Source organism: Chamaea fasciata, unplaced genomic scaffold (assembly GCF_029207755.1).
Source record: "Chamaea fasciata isolate MVZ Bird 193981 ecotype frontalis unplaced genomic scaffold, bChaFas1.0.hap1 SCAF_6, whole genome shotgun sequence".
NCBI lineage: Eukaryota > Metazoa > Chordata > Aves > Passeriformes > Sylviidae > Chamaea > Chamaea fasciata.
Window position 1 is genome coordinate 2,079,888 of NW_027094091.1, and position 9,547 is coordinate 2,089,434.

Sequence of the window (9,547 nt, forward strand, 5' to 3'; positions counted from 1 at the left end):
AGACAGACCCCAAACAGGGACTGAAAGGGAGACCAGCCAGAGGAAATCCCCCTGGAGGAGTGACCTGATCTCTGATTTGAGCCCAACCACCCCACTGCAAATGACCCCCAGCTGTCAGGGCCAGCGTGCTCCAGAGCTGAGCTCATTTCCATGCTGGGTGGAAACTATTTTCACAGTGGAATTCTTGCATTTCTCATTAATTAGAGGTTGTTCTGCCAAGCCAAGGGCTCGGAGGATGTGCCCTCCCCATCCCTGGGCACAGATGCTCAGCCAGGGAGGTGCCAGTCGAGGGATCAGCTCATGCAGGGACATGGAATCACCTGCAGGAAGCAAAATTGGAATGATAAAAAAAACTTACACTGAGGATAACACAAAAAACCCCCAAAAAACTTTCATCCAGTGGAAGGCTCTGATATCTGAGCAGATCAAAGCGAAGAGAGGTCAAAACACAGTTGTGATAAAGCTTTGCAATTGCAAGGAAGGTTTTTGAGTATTTTTTCAGACTCAGGGTAAGGAGCAGGTGATGGACATTTGCACCTACTAACACACCCTTAGGTCCCATAACACAGAAGTATGAGATTTTGTGTCATTTAATGTCACCCAAATAGGTGCTTGGGTGTGGTTTTTTGGGGTTTTTTTTTTCCTCTCCTCAAAATATGAGATTAAAGCCTCTGCCTGAGATATGGAGTCTGTAAGTGACAATGACCAGTTATTTTTAATATGATTCCTTGAAATTTCCCATTTTATTTATCAGGAGACAAAGTATGAAGAATATCAGGGCAAAAATTCATTCTTGGGAAGCATCAGGAGTGTGGGCCTTTATCAGACATCCTCACTACGACCCACAGGAGCATCCCTTGGGGATAACACTGAGAAAAAATGGGGAATTAAGAACTAAAAGCAAACCTAACCACACGTTTTAAGCTGTTCCTATTAGGGAGTCCCCAAAACACCTCACAGCCACAGCTCCCAGACCTTTCGGAGGCTGATCACCTCAGTTATCACTCCCTGTGGCTTTTCTCAGCATCTCCAATCCATGGAGGAAGAACTCCTGGCAAAAAAAGCCCTTTTTCTGCCCATTTTCCCCATCATCACCTGTGCAACCTCTCTCCACGCCAGTGCCCCTGTCTCATCCTGCCCCAGGGGTGTTTCCAAACTCCAGGAGGATTTCAGGAAGCAGCAGCTGAACATCACCCCCAGAAAATCAAACTGAACATCACCAGCTGCTCCTCAGAGATCCTTCTCCCTGCCTGGATGGGGTAACACTGCCTTAACATTAAATAATTGAATATTAACCTCCCCAGGCTGGTCATTCCAGGGCTGTTGGACCATTCAGCTTCAGCCCAGGCAGCTGAGGAGCTTCCCCCACCTCAAAGTGTAAATGATTTTATGGGAAGTGGCTGAGGGTAAAGGGGAGGGTGGGTGGAGAGCTTGTTTTCCTTTCCACCCTCATTAGAGGCCCTGACCTCTTTGCTGTGTGCCCTCTTCTCCGGGGTGGGGAGGAGCTGTTTTTTCCAGGATTTGTGGTGAAGAATGGGGTGACCCCTCTGAGAGGCAGCAGAAAAGGAGGAGAGGGATAGGGCTGCATCCTCCACCCCCCCTGAGCCCTGGGAAGATGAGAAGTGAGTCCAAGGAGGTTCTGCCTCATGGAAATGGGCTCTCTGTCCAGCAAGGTGAGTTCTGATTTTTGTCTTAGGCTGATTAATTTTGTCTTCTGCCAATTATTTTTGTCTCTTTGTGGCTGTTTGGAGTAAAAGGAGGCAAGGGAGGTGATGCAAGTGAAGTTGAAAACTGTTGAGCAGCTCACTGAAAGGCTTCTGTTTGGGTTTTATGAATTTATTTTGATTTTTAAGGATTTAAGGTTTTTTAAAATTTGTTCTTGAGGAGTCCTGGTTGCCTTTTCTAAGTAAGAGCAACACTCAGGGGTGCTGACTGTGGAGACCTCGCTGTAAAGGGAGGAGGGTGAACGAGCAAAGCTCTGGGATGGTGTGAAACAATGAAAGGGACAGAGGTGAGACCTAAATTTATTCCCCTGGAACCCAGAGGCTGAGGTAAGAGGTGTGGATTCCTTGAAAGGTCTTCCACTATCAAGCTGCTATTAAAAAAAAAAACCAAAAACCAACAAACCACACCCCGCCCTGTTGAGCATCCTGTAGCAAACTTGTGTTTTTAATTAATGAAACCCCACTGGCAGAGAGGCTCCAGCACAGCTGGGACAGGGGGGAAGCCAAGGTGGTGAAAGGTTGTGTCCCTTCCCCCTGGAGCTGTGGCATTTCCAGGTGTGCTCCCTGGGAGGAAAGGGAAGCTGCTGCCAGGAGCTTCTGGGAAGAAATTCCCGTGCTGCTCTTGGAAGGAGGGGCCAAGAAAACTCCTGGCGCCTGATGTGGGAGCAGAAGTTTGTGGGCAGGGTGAGGGATGAGCTGAAGGGAGGAAGATTCCCTTCCCCAGGAGAAGCCAAGGGTGAGGATTCCACAGAATTCCTAATGAGAGCCTGGGCTGGACAGGGATGAAATGAACCAGGTGTGAAGGGAGCTGTGAGCTCCTCATCACCAGGGATGAGGCCAAAACCTGTGTGAAGCCTCCCTGAGGGGCTTGGAGCAGCTTCCAGGAGATGGGAGAGATGAAGGGAGGATGGGGACAGATCCTGTGTGATGATTATTCCACTGACTTTGGCCTCTGGCTGAAGAGCCCCTTTGAATGAGTGCTGGTGGTGAGAAATGGGAAAATTGGTTGGTTTGGGAGTGCTTTCTCCCCTCTAGGTGCTGTTTCTCCTGCACAGATCTTGATGGACGCTTTCCTCTGAAGGGAAAGAATGAGGGATGTGGGAAACCACCAGGTGGGAACTTTCGAGTAGAAGAGGGTTGAATTTCTGGTCCCTTTTTTCAATCAATGTCTTCAGTCTAGGGTACAAATTTAGGTGAGCTCTTATGGAAAAAAAATCCCCTGGCAGGTCTAGGAAAATACCCCCAGCTCCTGAGGATCTGGATTCCACATCTGTTGATGTGGCTTTCCTATCTAAAAGGAAGTGAGAGATGCGTTCTGGAGAGGCTTGGGTGTGTTTTATCAAGCAGCAAGTATTGAGTTATTCCTGTGCCCACCTGTGTGTCTCCTGCTCTGGAGCTCAGATTTATTCTGCAAGCCACCCAGCCAAAACTCAGTTTTGGATGATTTTTTTCTCAGTTTGTTTGTGGGGATTTTGTGGGTTTGTGTTATCTATTTATTTATTTATTTATTTATTTTTAGGTTTTTGTTTGTATTTATTTATTTATTGTTGGTTGGTTTTTTTCTGCTTAGGACTTTATTCTCAAAAAGAGGCACCTGAACTCCTTCCCAGGGACCTTGACTTATCCCTGTGTCCTCTGCTCTGGCTGGGGAAAAATTGTAGGTGAGCAAAGTGCCCTTGTCATCCTCCCAGGAGCTGTAAAACCTCTCTCTGCATGGCCTGGGAGAAAATGTGGCCCTGAACTTGCCCACAGTTTGATCTTCAAAGCAATAATTAATTTGCTGAGCAGCTGTGAGCTGTGGAACCGACCCAGAATATTGAACAGCCTCCCTGCTGAGGGCCTTGTTCCCTCCCAGTGAATATCTCCTGTGTCTGTCCCCATATTTTGGGAGGATGGGACTCAGGTGGGATCCCCAAGGGAGCAGAAAAGACAATTTTCCCTTCCATAAATCAGTTGTGATGGAGGAGCTCCCTCAGGGAAGTTGTGATGGGGAATCTTCTACTTAAATGTGCCCAGTTGGGCTCCCTTTCCTGCAAAAACTTTGGATAAAGGGTGGATTTCAACCCTGAGCTTCACGGTTTCTGGTTTGGGAGGGTGACCATGGGTGTAGCCCCTCTCTGCTGCAAAGGTTTTCCTTAGAAACAGACCAAAATTGAACCTCTGGCCTAAAATAATGCCTTGATGGTACAAGGCCTGTGCATCACCTGCTTTTTTTCTTGGCCTCCATCACCCACCCTCAAAAAGCCAAATCCCAAATTGTCTCCTGTTAACCTCCCTGGCCAATCTTAACTGTATTTAATGGGAGTAGACGGCCCAAAGGCATTTGTGTTCTACCAAATCCAGATGATTCATTCCAGTTACTTCTGTAAATAACATTTCTGGGGAAGTGGGGATCTTTAATCCCAAGCCCCTCCAGCAAAGTGGAGGCAGGGAAGGAAGTGAAGCTGGAGTCTCAGTGACTTCCTGGATTTCTAGCCCAGGGAAGGATTTTTTCCTGGCAAGACCAAGGGTGGGTGTTGGAAACCTCCTTGCCTGTGTTACCAAATGAATGGGGATGAGATGAGCTCCAGGTTAGCCAAAGGTCTGGAAAGAGGAGAGAACTGTAATACAGAGGACAAGAGGGAATCCCATCACATCAAAGCTGTTCCTGGGACTATTATTTGTCTCCTGGTGTTGCCCCTTGGACTGGTGTGAGATACCTTGAAATTGGTTTGGAGGAAACTGGGACAGGGTGGGGTTTTTTAATAGGAGAAGAGTGAGAAACACTTTTTAGGTTCTGGTCTGGGTAAAAGTGGAGGGAGGTGTTCTCATGAGACCTCAGACTGTTGGTTCTTTGGAAAAAAAACCCCACATCCTTCTGTTTGTTATTAAAAGTGACTTCACAAATCTTTTTCATTCTTGTTTTATTTATTAAAGTGGGGAATTCCCAAGGAGGGAGCTGGTTTTCTGTGGAAAGGAGGGATTGGGAATGATGGCTCAGCACCTCTAGTGCTGTGTGGCTTTCTTTTCAGTGAGGAGTCTCCAACCACGCACCTGGTGTGTGGACAAGATGGGAGTTGAGTCTGCTGTGGGAATTCTATGGCAGAACAGCTTGGAGGTCCCTCCAGGCATCTCCCCCTAAGCCCTGGCAAGGGCTGAGTCCTCCTCGTGCCCGGGGTTTTCTCATCTCCACGTGGCTCTTCCTAAAAAGTTCTGTGCAGTTGGAACTCATGGATGGATGTTCCCAGAACAAAAAAGAAAATGACATCAGCTGTTCCCATCACTGGAATAAAGGCCAAAGCCTCCAGATGTCAGGCATTGTTGGTTTTCGCTTGTTTTTGTGTTTTTTGTTGTTTTTTTTTTTTTTTTTAAATCGTTGTGTGACTGTAGCAGCCCTTCCTTCATTTGCAGCTAATGAATAGAACAAAACACAGAAATCTGCACTGGGTTAGGAAGAAATGGATATGTTTTGAAAAATGTAGTGCCTGCTGGTGTGGGGCTGCATCCACTGAGGCAAGGGGTGGATTAATAACACGCAGGAGCCTGCAGAGCAATCCGAAATACGATGTTTCAAGTGGAATACCTGTAAAAGGCTTTCTCAGCATCTTTGCTCACGGTGCCCGGCCTCCTGTGGCCCCAAAAATGACAGTGGGAAGTGTCTGAGCCCCTCAGCTGAGGGCTGGTCAGGAGCCACTTCTCCAATTTAATTAAACATCTCAATTGTTTCAATCCAATTAAGCAACGAGCATGATTGGATCAGCACGAGGAAGGCAGCGAAGAGGGATCTGAGACGTGGCCTCTGTCAGCAACCTCAGAAGGAGGTAGGGATGCAATTAGCGTGGTGGCCAAGAGCATCTGAGGTACTTCCTGGGATGTCATATTTCATGGGAAACGCCTTTAATTAGGTCTGGGGATTTCCACACTTCCCTGCTAGACTGGGAGTGGGTTGCACCACTGGATGCCAGCAAAGAACATCTCCTTTGTCAACTTAATAAGGAAAAAAAAGTTTAAAAATTATAAGAAAAAATTTATCTAGACAGACCTTCTGTACTAATAGTTGGTGATGAAAAGATCACCAAAGCTTGTAGCTGAAGGATATCGGAACATTTTAAGGACCTTTTTGAGGAGGGGTGTTGATTGAAATCGGAGCCAGGTGTATAAGGAGGCTGAAGGCTCTGGACCTTTAATGTCCCTCTGGGGGAATGCCTGTTGAGGACCAATTTCTGCTGATTTCACATGGTGCTGATCAAGTGCCAGACTGGCTCCAATTGCCTTCTTGGTTCCCTTGGAAAACGGAGTCTTCAGCTTTCCTCCAAAGTCTTCGAAACCCTGCAGTAAGTGGGTGGCTCAGCTCCTCTTTCCCCTCCACCTGCTCTTTTTGTAACATTTCCATGGCCATTTTCGCCATAATGAAGTGATTTTTTTTCCTACCCATTACCTAAAGGACAATGGGAGATAACTGCGACCTGAACGGCCGAGGATTAGGAAGCCCTGACTGGGCTCCATTTGTTTCATTTTTCCCAGGAGTGTTGTTGCAGCGTTAAAGCCTGGAGTGTTTGAGATCTGGAACAATATACGGCCTCATCTTTGTTTTAACTGGGTTGTTGGGAGCTCCTGTCTCTCCTCTTGTCCCTGTAAATGTTTTATGGAGTGAGTTTAAAGTCAATAAACGCTTCCTGTTTAACGTCTGCCTCGCTGCCTTATGAAAGATGCTTTGTAAAAACATCAGAGCTCTCACCCGGCACGGGGCTTATCTCTGGTTCCCTGCTAAGCATGATATCAAAACTCATCTAGGAGGGGAAAAAAAAAAAAAATCCCGATTCAAAAAGAAAATAAACTCCTGTCTTCCTCTTAATGATGCTGCACTGATTATGCAGCAACACAACATATTGAAATTGCTCTGAAATTGGATTTTGGAGCCAGCTGAGCTTCAAAACCTGATGAGAAGGCTCACAGGGAAAGCTGGCCTGCACTGAGCACCCAGCTTGTGGCTTTCTTGCTGCCTTTCTTTTTTTTTTTTTTTTTTTTTCCTTTTTCAGTGTGACAAATGAGATTTGAATAATTGCTGTGTAAACTGAGAGCAGTTGTTGAATCTGAGAGGGCTGAGAAAATATGTGCTCTTCGCTCTTCGGCTTTGCTCCGCTGCTGGTGTTGACTCACGTTGATCGTGGCTGGAATCTTAACCCCGTGCACTGGGACAGGCATTTCTCTGATAAAATAAAAGGCAGGCAGGTCGCTGGGTTCTCATGACTTTGCAAAGTTGCAAGGCTGGCACAGACAAATTGGGCACAGGCTCGTGGTTGGCAAGGCTGATGTGGGCAAGACCTTGGTGCTGTCGGCGTCTGCCTGGGCTTGGCCAGGGCAGCCCTAGGTCAAAGGTGGGTGCAGATAAAAGATAAAAGTGACTGATGTGATGCAGCTCCAACCTTGTCTTTGCTCTTCCTACGCTGGCAGGTACTGGGATTTGCTTGCTCTTGATTCGTGCAGATATTTTTGTTTCCTCTCGCTCCCACACCTCTGCGTTGCTTTCCTGCCTTTAGTGAGGGGAATGGCCCCTGGGGGAGATGTTATTGAAACTCCTGCTCTGTCCCATCAGGTGAAACATCACCTGAAGAGTGCAGCTAACGGGCTGTGATGTAAGGAAAATGACTCGGTGAGGGAAAACACTGATTTGATTTTCTTTTATGGTTGTGTCTATGTCTAAATCTTGTATCTTAACAAGACTGGGATTATTTTCAAATTGCCTGATTCTCTGGAAGATGTTTCCTGACAGGAATAGTGCAGGAGCTGGTTTGTTCTTCCTTAGCCTTCACCAGGAGGAAAAACACCGAGCTGCAGACAAGCTGCTCATCCCAGACCCATGTGGGGCTAAAGGAAGCATCAGTTTGCGGAGAAAAAGAAAAAAAGTTTTCCCTGCTTTTTTGTCTTTCTGAGGAGAGGTTTAGCCCTGATTGCAAATAGCAGGATCTCTGATGTGGAACAACTCAAATCTGAATTGTTTTAGTAGAATAAAACGCAATCTGAGAAGTTTTTGTTATCCAGGGGCTTGCTGAGCTTTGGGAGCCTTCGAGTAGGTGACACTCTGAGCGGTGCAGCCACTGAACACCTGAACTCTGTGTGCTAAAGGTGTCTGGTGGAAGGGAGTTTGGAAATTGGGAGTTTTTCCTGCGTGTACCTGCTGCAGCTGCTCTGTTCTGGGCAGCCTCAGTTCTGATTTCCAGGACTGCTGCACCAGGGGCTGTCTCAGCTCTGCAATTCACTGAATCTGCAATTCAGTGATTTTAACTTGATTTGCATCTTCACATAAAACAGCTTTACAGCTGCCTGTAGCCCAGATTCCTGTCACGAGTTTAGTAACTTTAGAAATCGGGTTTATTCCTTCCCTAGACTTACTTTCTCCACCTCAAGCTTGGAAAGTGCCACCAAACCTGCTGTGCTCCTTTACCAGCTGGGACTGCTGAAGGAGTTTTGCTTGAAAAGCTCAGTCCGTGCAAAACCTTACTCTCTGAATTTTTTTTCCTGACTGCTCCTCCAGTAGACAACTGCTTTGGACATGAGTTTTCCTTTTCAGGAGAGTCCCTGCTGTTCCATTACAATGATTGCTCTGAGACCTTGCAGGTAATGAGTGACCTTTGTGTTTTGCCCCACGTAGGAGAGATTGAGTGGAGATGAGTTTAACAAGGAGCCCTTGGCACAGGTGCTGTTTTATTGCTTTAAACCTTTTTTTTTTTTTTGTGCCTTTATTGTTGGAATTAAAGGACAGACTCTGGATCAGTTGTGTTTTATAAAAGGTAGCAAGCTGTGAATGGAGAGGCAGCAAAGCTCTTGGAGATGGAGCTGTGGGGATGCTGCTGCTGTTTGTTCATGCTTGTTTTTTGGCTCGTGCACACCTGGATCAGGCTGGGATTTCTCATTTCACAGGATATCTGCTTGATATCCTGCCTCCAAAATCAGTGGAGATGGCTCCCTGTCTCTGAAGTGCCCATGAGGAAGGCTGGGGACAGGAGGTGCTGACAGCACTCCCAGCCTGTGTCATGGTGAGGCTGAAAAAAAATAGGATCTGACACCCATTTGGATGTGGTGAGGTCACAGCAACAGCAGAGACACCTCATTTCACAACTCCCCTCGGTCTGAGGGAGCTGGGATGTGACAGCTGCAGCCTGGAGGGGACTGGCTGCTTTTGGGCGGCTCTGGGGCAGATGCAATCTGCTGATGGTGTTGGAAATGTCTCGTGTGACACTGGAGGAACGTCTTGGTGTCTTTACCACCTGGAAGAGGGACTCGAGCTGATGCTGCTGATGGTTGGAGTGGCTGCCCCCTCATGCCTGCAGGTGATAAGATCCTTTAGGGAGGCTCCAGGAGCCCTCCAGGGAGCCCCAGCTCCCCGTTCCTGCTGGCATCCAGCTTCCCAGTTGCAGTGCTCTAAAACTTAATGCCCCAGAGAGCAGCTGAGAGTGGCTCCAGGACAGAAAGCAAGCCGCAGTCTAGCCTTGGTTAACACTTTTTGTGTTTCATGTCTGCGTTCAGCAATTTGGCTGCTGTTTGGGAGCTTTGATGTGAAGCCACCATGCTCCCAGGAGTGACCATGCCCATCCTCAGGGACCAGCTCTGCTCCTGCCTGGGAAAGCTGCTGGAATCCCAGCTGGATGTTTTTGGTTTTGGGGAGGGCTGCTGTTACCTTGTAAGTGCTGCTGTGGGCTCTGTGAAATGCAGGTCATCAAGAGAGAGCACAAAGGGAAATGCAAATTTTGGGGGTTGCTCTATCTTTGAAAGACCTGTCTGGTTTTCATCAGGGGTTTGGGGCTCTGTGTGAAATCTCTGTTGCTTGTTAAAAGCCCCGAGGT

At 47.4% G+C, this 9,547-nt stretch overlaps 1 long non-coding RNA gene across 2 annotated transcripts; it reads left to right on the plus strand.

Moving 5' to 3' along the window:
- Nucleotides 1–1,417: 1,417 nt before the first annotated feature.
- On the plus strand, nt 1,418–6,387 carry LOC136290486 (uncharacterized). Of its 2 annotated transcripts, XR_010721146.1 has the most exons (3): nt 1,418–1,673; nt 3,295–3,385; nt 5,443–6,387. It is a non-coding gene; the product is annotated as an uncharacterized lncRNA (long non-coding RNA). The 2 variants fall into 2 exon arrangements; XR_010721147.1 differs by lacking the exon at nt 3,295–3,385.
- Nucleotides 6,388–9,547: the final 3,160 nt, after the last annotated feature.